Here is a 19,519-nt window from a genome sequence, read left to right as displayed (position 1 = left end):
CACCAAGTTATAGCATCTCATCCTATGGGATGGAAACTGGAATTGGCAGGGGAAACACCAGGGTCATAAAAGCAACTCAGTGAAATAAACCTTTGTTTGTGCTCAGACAGAAGTCTACCCAGGGACCTACAGGGAGTCACATTTCCCTGAAGGAATTCCTAAGAATTCTTCCTCAGAGGATGTGGCCTACAGCTAGCTGAATCTAGAAAGCTCAGCAGAAAGAGAAGAACATTCCCAACAAAAAGGATACCTTAAATCACCCATTCATTCATTCACTCAACAAACACGCGAGTGCCTACAAGGGACACCGTGATGGGTCGGCGTTGGCTTCTATTCTCCAGAAACTCACAACCTAGTGGGGAGGGATGAGTAATCAGAGCTATCCGGGATGATGGCGTGTTCATCTGTTTTGCGTTGCTATGAAGGAGTAATCGAGGCTGGGTAATTTATAAAGCAAAGAGATTTGTTTGGCTCATGGTTCTGCAGGCTGTACAAGAAGAGTGGCAACAGCATCTACTTCTGGGGAAGCCCTCAGGAAGCTTTTAATCATGGTGGAAGGCAAAGGGGGAGCAGAGGTGAGAAAGGGAGACAGAGAGGGGAGGGGTGCAACACTCTTTTCAACAGTCAGCTCTTGTGTGAACTAACAGAGTGACAAATCACTCATCACCAAGAGGATGGCACCAAGCCATTCATGAGGGGTCCACCCTCATGATCCAAATACCTCCCGCCAGGCCTCACCTCCAGTGCTGGGGATCACATTTCAGCATGAGGTTTGGAGGAGACAAATATCCAAACCATAACACATAGGAAGCAGTTTACAATGGAGGCTGTTCATGGTGCCACGGGGAAGTCAAGGGATCGAGCCCCTCCACCTGCCTGCTCAAGGAATTGAGTACCTTCACCTGCCAGGAGGGGGCTGCAAGGGCTTCACATAGAAGGGTAAAAAGAACCCCTGCAGACAGGGATGAAGAGCAAAGACAGTCTTGAATGCCAAAGTGAAGATTTTGAAGTTGGGAGCCACATGCTCAGACCTGCATGCCAGAGAGCTCTCAGGCAACTACCTGGAAGGTGAAATGAGGAGAAACAATATTAGTTGGGAGGCTGTTGTAACAGACTGAATGAGAGGAGGCGAAGGCATGAACTTCTTCCAAAGGAGCTCAAAGAAAATTCAGGATGGGGGCAAATGCAAGAGCAGTGGTGTCACCAAACCAAACTGTGTCCATTTGCACCCACACAACAGAATGCCAAACACCAAAGCACTGGCTTTTTGCAGTGAGAAAGGCTTATTGTGAGTCGACTGAACAGAAGACAGAAAGAAACCCTCAAATCTGTCTCCACAAGCTGGGGTTTGGGTTGGATTTTATAAGCATAGGGTAATGAGGTGTGATCTGATTGGATCTTACAATAACGTGATGCCTGGAGGCGTGATCTGACCGGATCATGCAATGGGGTGATGCCAGGGCTCAATCTGATTGGATCCTGGATCTTGCTGTGTGGCATCTGCTTCTTAATTCAGTCCCTGCTTCTAGGTCCGAGCACTTAGTTCTGCCCGTGGGTGCATGCTTGGTTCATCTGGGCATGCTCAGGTTATGTGACCTTCAACCTGGGTGTCCATGGCAACTGCAAAACAACTCACAACTTTGTTACATAAAGGTTGAACCAAATTGGTCTGATGCGGTGATGGTGGCTGCCCTGCCATGCCCCGGCCCACCTGGAGGGTGAGGAGTGGTGATTCACAGAGGACTGCTCAGCTGGTACCCAGTGACCACTGGGTCACTCATCCCGTCTTCATGGTAACATGGTTAGGTGGACAAGCGGGGTGAACGTCCCCACGTGGACAGAGGCTGAGACACCAAGAGAAGTGACTCACTGAAACCACATGGCAAGCCAACAACAGAGCCAGGACTCACTGCCCAGTGCCCCTCTGCATCCACCCCTCTGCCCCACTGAGCCATCTCTGCTACAGAGTGCCAGAAAGTGGCATGTACCCCTAAGGGACATGAGGTCTCAGAATCAATGAAGACATTTCTCCTCCCAGGAAATGGTATCCATGCATTTAAATTAGTATCTTTATAATCAGCTTAAGGGCATTTTATTTTAATGTAGCAGCTGAGAGGCAAAATCAGGTCCCACTTTAAGTGCTACTAAAATCTGCTGTGTGGGCAGCTCTCCGATGTGGAAATGAAGCACCCTTAACAGCCACCCACACAACAGCCTAATTTTCACTCAAGAGTCGCTATTGAAAAAAAAAAAAAAAAAAAAAAAGTGACTCAAAACCACCAGCAACTTTGAATTTAACTTCTGAAAACCTTCAGCTGATGGAATGGGGAGATCGTCCAAGAAGGCAGACTGAAGACCCCAGGGCCGGTGGGATTGGCGCCAGCTGCAAGCCTGGCCCAGGTCTCGCATGGGGGTTCTGCGGTCCACGCTACACCTCAGTCACCATCACAGGGACGAGGGGCGTGCGAGGCCAGCCCTGGGCCCACGTCGACACCTGCCCCCAGAACCGCAGTTGTAAACGCACCACTCTGGCGGGCAGCCGGGCGGGTCCTAGAGCCGGCGAAGTCAGCTACGATGCTGTTCACAGACCCAGGAGAAAGCCGATTCCTTCTCTGCCTCCACTGCAGCTCTCTCTCTCTGCTGGCTCATGGCCTCCTGCCGGGTCACTGGGACAGTTTGTCACGGCCTCCCTGCCTCCGGCTGTCGCTACCAGGCCCCTCTTCCCTGGGATGCTGCGGTCCCTGAAGCAGAAGTTGGGCCTCGCGGTTTCCCCGGGCATCAGTCCCTGTGAAGACTCCCAGGCCCTCTGGACCGGGCCTTCTTCCTGCTTGGCCCTGCCCCAGGTGCAACTGGCCTCTCTGGGATGGCTTCCCAGGGCTCAACGGGGCCACATGGCCGAAGCGCTATAAACACACTTTGGAAGTAAAAAAAAAAAAAAAAAAAAAAAGACTGTGCAAAGGTAATCTGCTGTTATTTAGAGAAACAAAGCAAACAACCACGATGGATCAGAAAGAGTCTTTCCCAAGACGGGTGGCTGCACATGGGCCATGAAACATGCTCACACGTGCCAGTGGCCTACACGTGACCCTGAACTGGGCACCGCCCTCCAACAGGGGGAGACATGCACACAGAAAGACAGAAGTAGAAGCAACTTCTGACCCTGGGCTTTTAGCATGCTTTGTTGGTAAGGGACATTCTGATGCTTCCTTTGGGATCAGACAGCCGTCTCAAGGGGCTCCACTTTAACACCTGGTGTGTTTCTGTGCTCTCCCTCGGCCGCCCCATCCCCACAGCTCCACATTTCAAGAGGCCAGATTTTGAAGGAGACCAGCTGCTTTTTATTTTGTAAGATCCATAGGGTGTTTGGGTGTGTGACAGAGAGAGAGACAGAGACAGGAAGATGGAGAGAGAACCATATTCACATATGGTTTTTAAAAATCAAACAATCAGGAGTGATATTTTAAAAATTCAATGTCTCCCACTGTCCCCACCCTCCAGTCTGGTCCCGAGGTTCTTCTGTCCCACCATGACGGGAATAACACAGGCATGCCTCTGTTTTGTCGGTTACCTCCCCACTCAAAGATGAATCACTTCGCTCACAGCGTCTCCTACCTTCCTTATCTTCCTTCCAGAATTGTTTAGTTATAACAACAGTTTTTGTTTCATTAACTTAATATGAACTCTAAAAATATACAGAAACCTCCACCTCTTGTTCCACCAATGATACAGGTGCATTTTCTAATTTCCTATTATGTAAGGTGAAGAAAATTATGTTCCCCCACCTGCACCTCCTCCTCCGTCTCCCCAGCCCCCACCCACCCTGGCTTTTCATTTGTCAGCTCTTAGCCTACTCAGTTTTGTTCTGTATCAATCATGGACTCCCATTAATTAAACCCTGAATTAATGATTTAATTGCCTATTGGTTAATTCTAAAAACTAAAGCCAATAGAGGTTATAACACTATCATTAGACAAGTACTGTTTTCTGCAAAGTAGTGCGATTTGCTTTGTAGAGAAGAAAACATAATTCTATATGTTTCTATTACTAGGTGCTTCCTCCAAACAAGGTGGTGACACTATGGTGAGAAGGGTCCCTCATCCCGTATGTCACCTTCACTGTCACCTCACACTTGTGTGGCCTCCGTCATTGTCTTCTGACAAGGAATCAGGGAAATCTAAAACGTGGGTTGAATCTGATACTTAAAATTATTAATATACCACAGCAGCCAACTGCCATGGGCTTGTTCCGTGTCAATGCCTGCAATCAGCGGGACTCAAAGCCCACATCTTGATATTGGGGATTCTGTCTTTTCTGGTGCAATATCAGGAGCAGTTTTGTGTCAGCAGGTGACCCACCCGCCACAACACTTCCTGCTACCTCCCCTCTGACCTGCTGTCTGGTGGGAGATTCCTGAGCAGGCTGTCGACACAAAATGTGTCCTAAAATCCCCCTTTAATTTTCTCTTTTAATACACTGAGTTAGTAGAAGAATGCTGACTGTCACGAATGCAGTAAAGTGAAGTGTGGAGGAATTCACATCCATCAATGAGGATCCTCGTGTGTCACTTGTCCATGAGGGCTTCAAGCCCCACTAAACGATTCTGGAAGGAGAGCATTCTGTGTACACAGGTCAAATGGATTCCGTCAGTGCTCAATGTCACGTCTCATCTTAGGTCCACATATTTGAACCATGATCTTTTTACTCGTCAGGGTTCAGTCCCTGAGAACAAAACCCACTCTGGCTAGTTTAAGCAGAAAGGAATTTCAGACGTGAAATTATGGGCTTACGAAACTGCTGGGAGGGTTGGAGGCCCAGGCTCAAGGCCTAGCTTCCAGAAATGACTCTCAAAGCCAGCCCACCAAGGAAGCTGCCCAGGGAGGAGGGGAACAACTAGGTAAACAAGAACCAGGAAGCCACTGCCTCAACTCTGAGTCTCCAAGCCGTACTGTCTTGCCTTCTATCTGGGGTCAGAATCCACTGTCCTCCCTCCATGGGCTGTGGGATCTCACTGTCTCGTGTACCATCTATGCCAGCACCACAGGTGGCCCTTACCCAGCCTCTTAACACCCATGGACCAGAGGCCAGCTAGCGGGCCATCTGCCTGCCCCTGCCGCAGATAAACCAACACCTGTCTGTGCTGGCAGCTGGATCCGGCCTCCCACAGACTCCTCCCATCCACATCGGCAGGTCATGGGCATCAGCCTGGCAGGAGCTAGGCCACAGGATGATCCCGGGCTGTGAGGAAGCCTGGAAAACATTCATAGCCTTTGGCTTTCCCACCTGCAACACACACTTAGGCAGTGGCTCCCAAACTTGAACAGGCGGATCTGGGGTGGGGCTTGGAAATGAGCGTTTCTAACCATTTCCAAGGCGATGCTGCGTAGCTGGTCCAAGGACCACACTGCGAGAGCCACTGCGCTCCAGGGCACAGCAGGGCGGACGGAGCTGGGCAGGCTCACCTGCAGCAGCCGCCATAACGACCTTGTGCAGATTTTGTTTCCTTGGTTTTCCATTAATAATTCCTTTTTCATTACTGAAAGAAAAATAGATGTTTTCATTAACACAGCAATCAAATCTTCCTGTTAGTTATCAGAGTTTGTTGACCAGAAACTACTTTTATTCTTTAACTTCTTACTTTCTCTCCTGCTTTCTAGACCTCCTGAAAGACTGTAATCCTGACATTTATTTCCCCTACACACCTGAATTAGTTCCACAGTTACCTGGGCCTCAAGGCTTTGTCTTTAATTCGTTTCTTTTCATTCTGCTAGAGTACGTCCTTTAGTTGTGTGTGTATATTCATGTGTGTTTCTTTTAAGGTGTTGGAAATAAACATTTTTACTACTCCCATGTAGGAAGATATCTTTATTGTCCCTTAATCTTCATGACAGTTTGGCTGCATACAAAATTCTGGTTTCAAAATTATTTCCAATGAAAGCCCAAGGTGGGTCTCACTGGGTTACAATCAAGGCAACAGCAGGGCTGTGCTCCTGGAGGCTCTGGGGAGAAGGTGTCTCCTCGCCCTTTCCAGCTTCTGGAGGCCGCCTGCTTTCCTTGGCCTCTTCTACCTTCCAGGCTAGCCCTGGCATCACCCGAACCTTCCCTCCTTCTTCACGTCCCCTTCTCTGACCAGCTGTTCTGCTGCCTTCCCTTAGAAAGGCTGGCGTGATGATATTGGGCTCACCTGGATAGTACAGGATACACTCCCCATCTCAAATTTCTTTCTTTTTTTTTTTTTGGAGCCAGAGTCTCACTCTGTCACCCAGGCTGGAGTGCAGGGGCATGATCTCAGCTCACTGCAAGATCCACCACCTGGGTTCACGCCATTCTTCTGCCTCAGCCTCCAGAGTAACTGGGACTACAGGCGCCCGCCACCACGCCCGGCTAATTTTTTGTATTTTTAGTAGAGACAGCGTTTCACCGTGTTAGCCAGGATGATCTCGATCTCCTGACCTTGTGGTCCACCCGCCTCGGCCTCCCAAACTGCTGGGATTAGAGGCATGAGCCACCGCGCCCAGCCCCCATCTCAAATTTCTTAATCTCATCTTCTAAGTCCCTTTTGCCATGGAAGGTAACCTATCCACTGGCTTCAGGGATTAGGAAATGGACCTCCCTGGGGGGGTCAGGGGAGGAGGCTGTGTTATTCTGCCCGCCATGGTCACCAAACAAGAGTTTTATTTATTTATTTATTTTTATTATTTTTTTTGAGACATAGTCTTGCTCTGTCGCCCAGGCTGGAGTGCAGTGGCACGATCTTGGCTCACTGCAACTTTCACCTCCCAGGTTCAAGTGATTCTCCTGCCTCAGCCTCCTGAGTAGCTGGGATTACAGGCGCCCACCACCACGCCCAGCTAATTTTTATACTTTCAGTAGAGATGGGTTTCACCATGTTGGCCAGGCTGGTCTTGAACTCTGACCACACGTGATCTGCCCGCCTCGGTCTCCCAAAGTGCTGAGATTACAGATGAGAGCCACCACTCCTGGCCCAAACAGGAGTTTTAAAAAGAAGATAAAGAAATATGGCTTTATAACGCTCAGGTCCCTCATCCATAGACACACACACAGAGAGCTCGAAAGGGTTAGAGGTTGCAGAAGAGAGGAGGCTGTTTCTGGAGTGTTCTTGGTGTGCGGGGAGTCCTTCCTCCTGGAGGGGCTCCACCCCTTCACCTAAAGCAAAGAGAGAGAATAAACTCAGAAGGTTTGTTTTCTGCAGTCTGGGGGAGCCCACCTGGAAAATCAGGAGGTCAAGAACTACCTGCTGGGAGAGCAGAGCAAGGTGAGTTCCCTGCACCAGCAGCCTTCACTCCCAAAGTCGACGCAGGTGGAGGATGCCTGAGGGCATCCTTGGACCCGCTGGGGCTTGTGCCAGAGAGAGCACGTGGATTGTCATTGGTCCTGTCTGTGAGATCCCCTGGAGGGGTGGACAGGTGCTGGGATCTAAGGAAGGTTTGGGAGATCAGCAGGGAGAAGCCATGCTCACCCTCATAAAGGGAATTACAAGAAGAGATCCCTAATAGGGAGGCAGGGGACACCTCCAGCAAACTCACCAACATCGCCAGAAAGAGGCATCTTTAACCACCTGCCCAAACCAAACTAAAACTGGATCCGTGCAGCCAGGTCAGGACCCCTCTGACTACATGGGTCTTCTCCGTCCCCCTGCTCCATTCCCAAAATGTGAGAAACTGCAATTAGCAGGAAGTAGGGAAAGAGAAGCAATGGTCATGCCTCTCTCTCCCACCTGGGGTCACCTGTGCAGACCTCAGCCCAAAAAAGGAGAAGCTAGGCAAATGAGTGACTGTCTGGCGACCACTTATCTCTGACAAGAGTAAGAAAAATCATAAGATTTGCCCTAAGTTTCACTCAGAGACAGGCAAAACAACAACAACAACAACAGCAACAACAAACCAGCCCCGCGTCATGAATTCAAGGGGGTCACGTGAGGCTTTTCTGATTCCATCCCTGCTGCTCCGCTGAACAGGGACGTCGTAGGTATTGGCTCATTATCTCCCAGCATCTGGTGTTTCTGTGGAGACGCCTGATACCAGTCTGGATTCCCATTCCTTTGAAGGTGTAAACATTTGCATGTTTTTCTCTCTGAAGCTTTAAAGCTCTTCCCTTTTTCCTTGATGTTCACATTTTCATGCAGATGTATCTGACCGAGTCTGGGTCATTTGTTTCTTCCTTCTGTTCTGCAGAACCAGAGGGCGATGTTAAAGAGCACAGGGTGGAAAGTCTCCACGAGTACTAAGTGAAGGCCAAGGCCCTGACTGCTGGTTTAAGAACCAGTCCGTGCGGCTGGGCTTGGTGGCTCACTCCTGTAATCCCAGCACTTTGAGAGGCGGAGGCAGGTGGATCACTTGAGGTCAGGAGTTCGAAACCAACCTAGCCAACATGGTGAAACCCCGTCTCCACTAAAAATACAAAAATTAGCCGAGTGTGGTGGCATGCACCTGTAATCCCAGCTATTAGGGAAGGTGACGCAGGAGAATCAGTTGAACCCTGGAGATGGAGGTTGCAGTGAGCCCAAATCGCACCACTGCACTCCAGCCTGTTTGATGGAGTAAGACTGTCTCAAACAAACAACAACAAAAAAGAACCAGTCCGTGTATCAGCGCCTGCCAGGCATCGTGTACCTACCTGAGTCCCATGCCCCTGTCTCCCTCCCCACAGGTGACCACTGTCCTGAATTCTGTTTATCATCCTTTGCTATTCTTCAGAGTTTGACAATATGCATGTGTTTCTACACATTGTTTAATTTGCATGTTTTTGAACTTTACAAAAATGATGTCATGCTGTGTGTATTCTTCTGTGAGTGACATATTCTGCTCCAGATTAGGCCGGATTCCTCTGTGTTGGTGCCTGCAGCTTGGTTAATTCATTTTCACTGCGTGCAGAATTGCATCTTATAAATTATGTCACAATTCATTTATTCGTTTTCTTGCCAGTGAACTTTTGGGTTTTTTCCAGTGATTCTTTACATTACATTCAATTTCACTGTGGATATTCTTATACATTTCCTAGCATTCAAGGGTTTTTATACAAGGGTTTTTCTTTGAAGCAGAATTGCTGAATCTTTGAGTTCATGCATCTTCAATCTATTTATTAAATAATGTCAATTTTTTTCCAAAGTGATTGTACAATTTTGAGCCCCCACCAGCAATATAAAGGAATTGTTCCATGTCTTTGATACCATTTTATTATATTGTATTTTAATTTCTTGTCAATGGGTGGGTAATACTAAACAATATCCTACAATGGTTTGAGTTTACATTCCTTTATTTACTAATATGGTTCAGTTGCTTTTCACATATTAATCGGGTATTTGTGCTTCTTCTGTGAAGTGCTTTCTTTTTGTATTTTTTTCTATTGGGGAGCTTTTTTTATCTTATTAGAAATTTTAATATATTCTAGATCTTTTGTCAGTCATGTGTTGATAATACCTTCTGCTAATTCATGTCTTATTTGAATTTTGTTATACAGCTTGGATGAACGGTATTTTTTAATGCTGCAAATGTATTCATCTTTTCCGTTAGGGGTTGTTTTAAGTAATTCTTTTCTACCCCGAGACCAGGAAGATATTCTCCTATATCATATTCTGTAAGTTTTGACTTTATTATTTAAGTCTTTAATTCATTTCAGATTTATTTTTACATAAGAGATAAGTAAAGATCCGATTTCAGTGTTTGCCCTGTAGATAATCAATTACTCTTCATTAAAGAGTCTGTCCTTCTTCCATGGCCTTCATTGCCAGCTGAGTCAGTAGCCCGTTTCTACACACCTGCAAATCATTGGCGAGTTCCTCCAATTCTATTCTCTGGGCTTGGCCTGCCTGTTTCTGATCCCACACAAAACTGCCCCCTCTGTGTGATGTGCTTCTAGATTCGGAGGGCAACCCCACCCCCAGCCTCCTCCAAAGAGTTTTAGGCTGGTCTTGGTCTATTATGTTTCCATATAAATTTTAGAATAAGCTCATTGAGTTTGGTGAAAAATCCCACTGAAGTTTTAAAGTTAGAATTCCATTAAATCTATGAATCATTTTTGGAAGAATTAACATCTTTTTTATATTGGGTCTTTATTTTATTTATTTTATTGAGACAGAGATTCACTCTGTCATTTAGGCTGCAGTGCAGTGGCATGATCATAGCTCACAGCAGCCTCGAATTCCTGGGCTCAAATGATTCTCTTGCCTCAGCCTCTGATGGAGTAGCTGGGAATACAGGTGTGTATCACTACACTCAGCTAACTTTTTTTTTTAATAGAGACCAGAGTCTTGCTATGTTGCCCAGGCTGGTCTGGAACTCCTGACCTCAGGCTGGCTTCCCTCCTTCGCCTCTTAAAGCACTGGGATTCCAGGCGTCAGCCACTGTGCTTAGTCAATATTGGGTCTTTCTATCCATGACCATGACTTATCTCTGGGTTTTCCTGAATATCACTCAGTAAATTTTACCACTTTTTCCACAAAAATCTTACACATGTGTATTATTTCTGGGTAGCTGGGTTTATTTTTGATTGTTTTGTAGCTATCATAAAAGGTATTTTGTTTTAAATGACATTTTATAACTGATGCATGGTGTGTGAAAATACAATTTTTTAATTAAAAAATCTAGTATCTTGCTGAACTGTCCTATTAATTCTAATAGTCTATCTAATCTCCTGGACTTTCTACATAACAATCATCTCATCTGCAAAGAAAATGACAGTTTCGTTTCTTCTTTTCCAATCTTTAAAACTTCTATTTCCTATTCTTATTTCTCTGACTAGAAATTATTGTAACACATTAAATTGCACTGTGAGGGTGGGTATCCTTGGGTTTTTTTTTTTCTGTGTTCTAACAGGAATTATTTTAATTCTTCCCCATTAAGTAAGATGATATCTGTAAGGTTTTTATTATTTTTACAGATATTCTTCTAATTCTTATGTGCCGAGTTTCCTCTCCTTTTTAAAAAAATCACAACTGGATGTTAAATTGTATCAAATGCTTTTAATGCATTGGATAATTATCTGTTGGTATCACTGTATTCTACTCTGCTAATATGCTGTATTACATTAACAGAATTTCTTTTGGGGCAAGAGAAATTAAGGGCTTTAAAAAAAATAAGATATATCTTGTAATCAAAGTCTGCCTCTTAAATCTCAGGTGTGAATGGCTGACTGGATTGCTTTCCCACCCAGAAGGCAAACATATCAAAGCACAATAGTCACACGATATGGACAAAAACCATAGATGCCTGATGACACCACTTCCCTTTTGGAGCAAAAGCTGTTGCTCAAAATGTGTGAGTCTGAGAGGAAATTCAGACATCCCAATCCCATCTTGTATGTTGTGTGGAGGAAAATGTCTCAGGTGCTTAATAAATTTTTGTCAAATTATCCAGCTAATATTTCAATAATAAGTGTTGATTTCTTTGTTCTCTTGGATTAACAACAATAAATATTTCTACCCCTTGGCAAAAAGGCCTGATATAGTCAAGAATCTGAAGTCTCATCATGACATCAGCAGAAATGGACAGTAAGGACCTCCAAACATCCACTTCCCCATTAAAGTGACCTGAACACTGGCAAAAAATGCTCAAATCAAATTTTTAAAACTCTGGAAACTAACCAAAGGCTCACAGCAATGTCAAAAGTGTTTATTAAAGAGAAGCAGCTGAATTTCAGTAAAAGCAGTGAACTCTGTGGTGTTGAACTTCTCTTACTGCCATTCCCCTCTTGCAGCAGCCTGGAAAACCAAAAGCTCCACAATCCCAGTGAAAACCAACAGCCTAGCAGCCACTGGAAAAGGCAAAATAAGTTTGGGGTTCCTGAAAGCCTCATTACAGAGACTTTTCATTATTTGACCTGTCTGGCAGCTCCCTGGAAAGCCTTACTAGCAGGGCTTGTCTTTATATGACTTGACTTGGCGTTCACTCAGCATGAATAGCCTTTTCCCCAGGGACATTTGTTGAAGACAATCAGAGGCAGTTGTTTAACATTACAGCTGCCTGTAATCATGCTACCAGTTGGGACAAACAAGAAGCTGACCAAAAAACGTAAAAGGAAAAGCTGAAGTATCCAGAGTGGGCTTTGGAAAGTTCTAGCATATTCCTAGGAATCTGGAAGGCCTTGTACATGTGTGACACTGTTGCATGCCTGGGATAGATCTGAAAATGTCCTAAGTTCTCACCTCTGGGTGACCTTGAAGATCAGTATCATCAGAAAGAGAAGGCTAAGAGTTATCAATTGCCTGGATGAATGTTGAAGGTATGAACATATGGTCAACGGAATTAGCCATGAAAACCACAAGGAGATGCCACTTCACACTCACCAGGATGGTTGTCATCAGAAATGTTGGCAAGGATGTGGAGAAAGTGGAGCCCTTGTACATTGTGGTATAAAATGGTGCAGGCCACTTTCAAAAACAGTTTAGCATTCCCTCAAAAATGCCAACATAGATAGATTTACCATATTACCCAGCATTTCAATTCCTAGTTATATACTCAAGAACATTGAAAATACATGTCTGTGCAAAAATTGTACACAAATATTCACAGCAACTTTATTCATAAAAGGCAAAAAGTAGAAATCAGATTCCATCAATTGATGAGTAAATAAAATGTGTTATATCCATAGAATAGAAAATAATTTGGCCATAAAAGGGAATAAAGTATAGATTCATGCTACAACTTGGGTCAACCTTGAAACATTATGCTACATGAAGAAAGCCAGGCACAAAAGGTCAGATATTGCATGATTCCATTTCCATGAAATGTCTGGAATTGACAAATATGTAGAGACAGAAAGTAGATTAGTTGTTGCCAAAGGCTAGGGCAAAAGACAGATGGAAAATAATTGCCCTTGATTGAAGGGTTCCTTTTTTTTCTTCACTCTTACATGTTCAGCTTATTTTCAATTTTTTAAAAATTTCAATTGCTTTTGGGGTATCAGTGGCTTTTGGTTACATGGATGAATTTTCTCAGATTTTAGTGCACCCCTCACCTGAGTAATGTACATTGTATTCAATATGTAGTTTTTATCCCTCACCCCCCAACCACCATCCCCCTCTGAGTCTCAAGAGTCCATTCTATGACTCTGTATACCTTTGTATACCCATAGCTTAGCTCCCACCTATAAGTAAGAATATACAGTATTTGGTTTTCCATTCCTGAGTTATTTCACTTAGAGTAATGGCCTCCAGCTCTATTCAAGTTGCTGAAAAAGACATTATTTTGTTCTTTTTTATGGCTGAGTAGTATTTCATGGTGTATATATACCACATTTTCTTTATCCATTCATCGGTCAGTGGGCACTTAGGTTGGTTCCATGTCTTTGCAATTGTGAATTGTGTTGCAATAAACATATGCGTGTGGTGTCTTTTTGATATAATGACTTTTTTTCCTTTGGGTAGATACCCAGTAGTGGGATTGCTGGATCAAATGACAGATATACTTTTAGTTCTTTAAGAAATCTCTGGGCCAGGTGCAGTGGCTCACTTCTGTAATCCCAACACTTTGGGAGGCCAAGGTGAGCAGATCGGTTGAACCCAGGAATTTGAGACCAGTCTAGCAATATAGTGAGACTTTGTCTCTTCAAAAATAAATTTTAAAATTAGCCAAGTGTGGTGGTATGCACCTGTAGTCCCAGCTTCTTGGGAGCCTGAGGTGGGAGGATCACTTGATCCTGGGAAGTGGAGTTTGCTGTCCACCTCCCAGGCTCAAGCATTAATGGTGCATGAGCATACCACCACTGCCCTCCAGTCTGGGCAATAGAAGAGGACTCTGCAAAAAAAAGAAAAAAAAAAGGAAGGAAGGAAGGAAGGAAGGAAGGAAGGGAGGGAGGGAAGGAGGGAAGGAGGGAGGGAGGGAAAGAAAGAGGAAGGACAGACAGAAGAAAGAAAGAAAGAAGAAAGAAAGAAAGAAAGAAAGAAAGAAAGAAAGAAAGAAAGAGAGAGAAAGAAAGAAGAAAGAAAGAAAGAAAGAAAGAAAGAAAGAAAGAAAGAAAGAAAGAAGAAAGAAAGAAAGAAATTTCCATACTGTCTTCCATAAAGTTTGCACTAATTTACATTCCCACAGCAGTGTATAATCATTCCCTTTTCATCACATGCATGCCAACATCTTTTGTTTTTTGACTCTTTAATAATGGCCATTCTTGCAGCAGTAAGGTGGTATCTCACTGTGGTTTTAATATGCATTTCCCTGATGATTAGCGATGTTGAGCATTTTTTCATTTGCATGTTTCTCATTCATATATCTTCTTTTGAGAAATATCTGTTCATGTCATTTTCCCACTTTTTGATGGGATTATTTGGGTTTCTTTCTTGCTGATTTGTTTGAGTTCCTTGTAGATTCTGGATATAAGTTCTTGGCCAGGTGCATAGTTTGCAAATATTTTCTCCCATTCTGTGGGTTGTCTGTTTATTCTGATGACTATTTCTTTTGCTGTACAGAAGCGTTTTAGTTTAATTAGGTCTCTTTTGTTTTATTTTATTTTATGTTATTTTACTTTATTTTATTTTGCATTTGCTTTTGGGGTCTTAGTCATGAATTCTTTGCCTAGGCCAATGTCTAGAAGAGTTTTTCCTAGGTTTTCTTCTAGAATTTTAATGGTTTCAGGTCTTAGATTTAAGCCTTTTATCCATTTTGAGTTGATTTTTGTATAAGGTGAGAGATAGGGATCCAGTTTCATTCTTCTACATGTGGCCAGCCAGTTTTCCCAGCACCGTTTATTAAATAGGGTATTCTTTCCCCAATTTATGTTTCTGTATGCTTTGTCAAAGTCAGTTGATTGTAGGTATTTGGCTTTATTTCTGGGTTCTCTATTCTGTTCCACTGGTCTATGTGTCTACTTTTATACAAGGGCCATGCTGTTTTGGTAACTCTAGCCTTATAGTATAATTTGAAGTTTGGTCATGTAATGCCTCCAGATTTGTTCTTTTTGCTTAGGATTGCTTTAGGTATTCAGGCTCTTTCTAAGTTCTGTATGAATCTTAGAATTGTTTTTTCTAATTCTATGAAAACTAATGTTGGTATTTTGATAGGAATTGCATTGAATTTGTAAATTACTTTGGGCAGTATGGCAATTTCCATGATATTGATTCTTCCAATCCATGAGCATGGGATGTGTTTCCATTCATTTGTGTCATGTATTATTTCTTTCAACAGCGTTTTTTAGTTCTCCTTTGTTAAGTATATTCCTGGGTTGCTGGGTGTTTGTTTGTTTTTGGTTTTGTTTTTGTATTTTTACAGCTGTAAGGGGTTGAGTTCTTAATTTAAGTCTCAGCTTGGTCATTGTTGGTGTATAGCAGTGCTACTAATTTGTATGCATTGATTTTGTAACCTGAGACCTTACTGAATTCTTTTATCAAATTTAAGAGTCTTTTGGAGGAGTCTTTAAGGTTTTCTAGGTGTATGATGATATCATTGGTGAGCAGCGATAGTTTGACTTCCTCTTTTCCAGTTTGGATGCCCTTTATTTCTTTCTCTTGTCTGATTGCTCTGGCTAGGACTTCCAGTACTATGTTGAATAGAAGCGATAAAAGTGGGCATCCTTTTCTTGTTCCAGTTCTCAGGGGGAATGCTTTCAACTTTTCCCTGTTCAGTATAATGTTGGCTGTGGTTTTGTCATATGTGGCTTTTATTATTTTGAGGTAAATCCCTTCTATGTCTAGTTTGTTGAGTGTTTTTATCATAAAGAGATGCTGGATTTTATCATATGCTTTTTCTTCATCTATTGAAATGATCATATGGTTTTTGTTTTTAATTCTGTTTATGTGATATATCACATTTATTGGCCTGCATATGTTAAACCATCCCTGCACTCCTAGGGTGAAACCAACTTGATCATGATGTATCATCCTCTTGATGTGCTGTTGGATTTGATTAGCTAGTATTTTGTTGGGGATTTTTGCATCTATGTTCATCAGGGATATTGGTCTGTAGTTTTCTCTTTTTGTTATGTCCTTTCCTGGTTTTGGTATCAGGGTAATACTGGCTTCATAGGATCAGTTAGGAAGAGTTCCCTCTTTCTCAATCTTTTGGAATAATTTCAGTAGGGTTGGCACCAATTTTTCTTTGAATATCTGATAGAATTCAGCTATGAATCCATCTCACCGTGGGTTTTGTTGTTGTTGTTGTTGTTGTTGTTGTTGGCATTTTTTAAAATTACTGACTCATCTCACTGCTTGTTATTGGTCGGTTCAGTGTTTCTGTTTCTTCTTGATTTAATCTAGGAGGACTGTATGGTTCCAGGAATTTATCAATTTCCTTTAGACTTTCTAGTTTATGTGCATTGAGGTGTTCATAGTAGTCTCAAATGATTTTTTGTATTTCTGTGGTGTCAGTTGTAATGTCTCCAATTTCATTTCTAATTAAGTTTATTTGAATTTCTCCCTTTTCTTGGTTAATCTAGTGAATGGCATGTCAATTTTGTTTATCTTTTCAAAGAACAAGCTTTTTGTTTCATTGATCTTTTGTATTTGTTTCAATTTCATTTAGTTCTACTCTTATCTTTGTTATTTATTTTATTCTGCTAGCTTTGGCTTTAGTTTGTTCTTGTCTCTGTAGTTCCTTAAGATGTGACATTAGGTTGTTAATTCGTAATCTTTCATACTTTTTGATGTAGGTATTTAGTGCTATAAACTTTCCTCTTAGCACAGCTTTTGCTGTGTCCCAGAGGTTTTTATAACTTGTGTCACTATTATCATTCACTTCAAGGAATTTTTAAATTTCCATCTTGATTTCATTGTTACCCCCAAAATCATTCAGTAGCAGATTGTTTAATTTCCATTCATTTGTGTAGTTTTGAAAGTGCCTTTCATAGTTGATTTCTAGTTTTATTCCACCATGGTCTGAGAATATATTAATACTTGATATGATTTCCATATTTTTAAATGTATTGAGACTTGTTTGGGGAGTTATCATATAGTCTATCTTGGAGAATATTCCATGTGCTGAAGAGAAGAATGTATATTCTGCTGTTCTTGGGTAGGATGTTCTGTAACTATCTGCTAGGTGCATTTGTTCTCGAGTATAGTTGAAGTCCATTATTTCTTTGTTGACATTCTGTCTCAATGATCTCTTTAGTGCTATTAGTAGAGTGTTGAAGTCCCCCACTATTATTGTGTTGCTGTATGTCTCATTTCTTAGGTCTAGTAGTAAATGTTTTATGAATCTAGGAGCTCCAGTGTTAGGTGGATATAAATTTAAGATTATAATATTCTCTTGTTAGATTGATTTTTTTGTTATTATATAATGACCTTCTTTGTCTTTTTTTATTGTTGTTGCTTTAAGGTCTATTTTATCTGATATAAGCATAGCTATTCCTGCTCACTTTTGGTTTCCATTTGCATGGAATATCTTTTTCTATTTCTTTACCTTGAGTTTTTATGAATCCTTATGTGTTAGGTGAGCCTCTTGAAAATAGCAGATACTTGGTTTGTGATTTTTCTTCCATTCTGCAAGTTTGTAACTTTTAAATGGGACATTTAGGCCATTTACAGTCAACATTAATACTGAGATGTGAGGTACTGTTCCAGTCATCATCTTAGTTGTTACCTAGATACTTTTTTTAAATTGTGTTATTATTTTGTAGGCCCTGTGACTTTTAGGCTTTCAAGAGGTTCTATTCTGGTTCATATCAATCTTTTGTTTCAGGATTTAGAACTCCTTTTAGCATTTTATGCAAGGCTGATCTAGTAGTGACAAATTCCCTTAGCATTTGTTTGTCTTAAAATGGCTTTGTTTCTCCTTCATTTAGGAAAGAGTTTTGCTGGATACAAAATTCTTGACTAACAGGTATTCTGTTTAAGGAGGCTAAAGATAGGATCCCAAACCCTTCTGGCTTGTAAAGTTTCTGGTGCAAAGTCTGCTGTTAAGTATTCCTTTATGGGTTACCTGGTGCTTTTGTCTCACTGCTTTCAGAATTCTTTCAAGTGAAGGGTTTCTTTTAGGTGTGATGAAAACCTTTAGATAGTGATACTGGTTGCACATCTTTATAAATATGCCAAAACCTACTGAATTGTGCACATTAATGAGTAAAGTTTATAGTATGCCAGTTATACTTCAGTAAAAATAATCTGAATCTCTATTTTCAGATTTCAACACCTGTGTTGCCAAGGTTGGACTATTATAGGGTGTAACTTTTTGGTGGGTTCCAATATAATTCACACCTTCCTCTGGAGTTTTCTCCTAGAGGAAAACAGAAAGAACTGCCATGGGTTGCCCTTTTCTGTTTTCCTTTTTTATGGCCTCTGCTTTTTATTTTATGGAAAAAGTATTTTATTAGATAACTCTGAAATACCAATTGTATCTTCTTGAAGTTATCTTTTGCATGTCTCTGTTTCCTCCAGGATTTGTTCCTGTTGGTGTCTTTCTCTTATACATTTGTTTTGCTGAATGTGTGGTGCTGTTTAGTTGTCCTTTTAGGTTTATGAAAGAAGGCCTTGGTTGAATAATATAAATCACTAGTACGAAGTGCCTTATCTTCCAGGTAGCTCTGTTTCCCCCAGGTGTCTGGGCATGGAGTTGAAGCATGCATATGGCAAACTTCATTTTGACTCAAGATGAAAAGCAGGTGAGTTTAGCAATGCCCTCCCCTCCTACCAGAGTTAGGGTGGCTTTCCCTGTGCCAGAACTCACATTGCAAGATTTAGTCCTTCCCTGGTAGATAGTTCATTTTCTTAGTGTTTCTCTTCCCTTAATCTGAGGCCAACTGCATGGCTGGTGCACAGTTCTGTGTGGGTCCCACATACCCCCTCTCCTCCCTCGCTGCCTCCTCCATGATCAGGGGAGGGAACAGCTGCCATTTCTGCTGAAGTCACTCTGAGCTCTACTTTGCTTCACCCATCAGTACAATCCTCTCTGCCATCCATGTTCTTCAAATTCATAAAAATCTCTTGCCTCCTAACAACTGTTCTCCACCCCACTCTTTTGTTGTTATTAATTTTACACTTCTTTACTACTATTTCAGAGGAGATTTGGGAGGCAGGAAAGATAAATGCAGGTTCTCAGCCACTATTGTAAACTGGGACCCATCATATCACTAATGTCTTTTAAGTCATCCAGGACACTCATCAGAGATAGAATTATGGGTCTCTTGCTTCCTGCCCCATCCTTCTTTCCTTGGATCTCTGCTTGGCATTTGCCCCATGAGACTGTCAACCTGTGAGGGTGGGGACCAAGCACAGGGCATGGCACAAAAATAGCTGCTATGCAAAGTGCACAGATGGTTTTCTGAAAATAAATGTTTGTTAAATGATTGAACAAATGAATTAATATTAACATTATAGTCAGAATTTAAGAATGTACCTGTAAATATATTGGACAAAATCCTTCCTTTTTCTTTCTCATTTAAAAATCAAGTACAGAATTTTTAAATTATGAATAATTGATTATTTTCTTATCTCAGTCTTTCAGTGCAGTCCACACAAGCTCCAGCCAGCACTGCTGAGAAATAGTTGACACAGGCCCTCCTGGAAGCTATGCTGTAGCCCAGGCATGAACAATGCCAGGAGGACTCCATCCCCTTCCAATGTGGGAAGCTATTTTTC

This window comes from Symphalangus syndactylus, chromosome 18 (assembly GCF_028878055.3).
Source record: "Symphalangus syndactylus isolate Jambi chromosome 18, NHGRI_mSymSyn1-v2.1_pri, whole genome shotgun sequence".
Lineage (NCBI taxonomy): Eukaryota > Metazoa > Chordata > Mammalia > Primates > Hylobatidae > Symphalangus > Symphalangus syndactylus.
Note: the sequence above shows the minus strand (reverse complement) of the source record.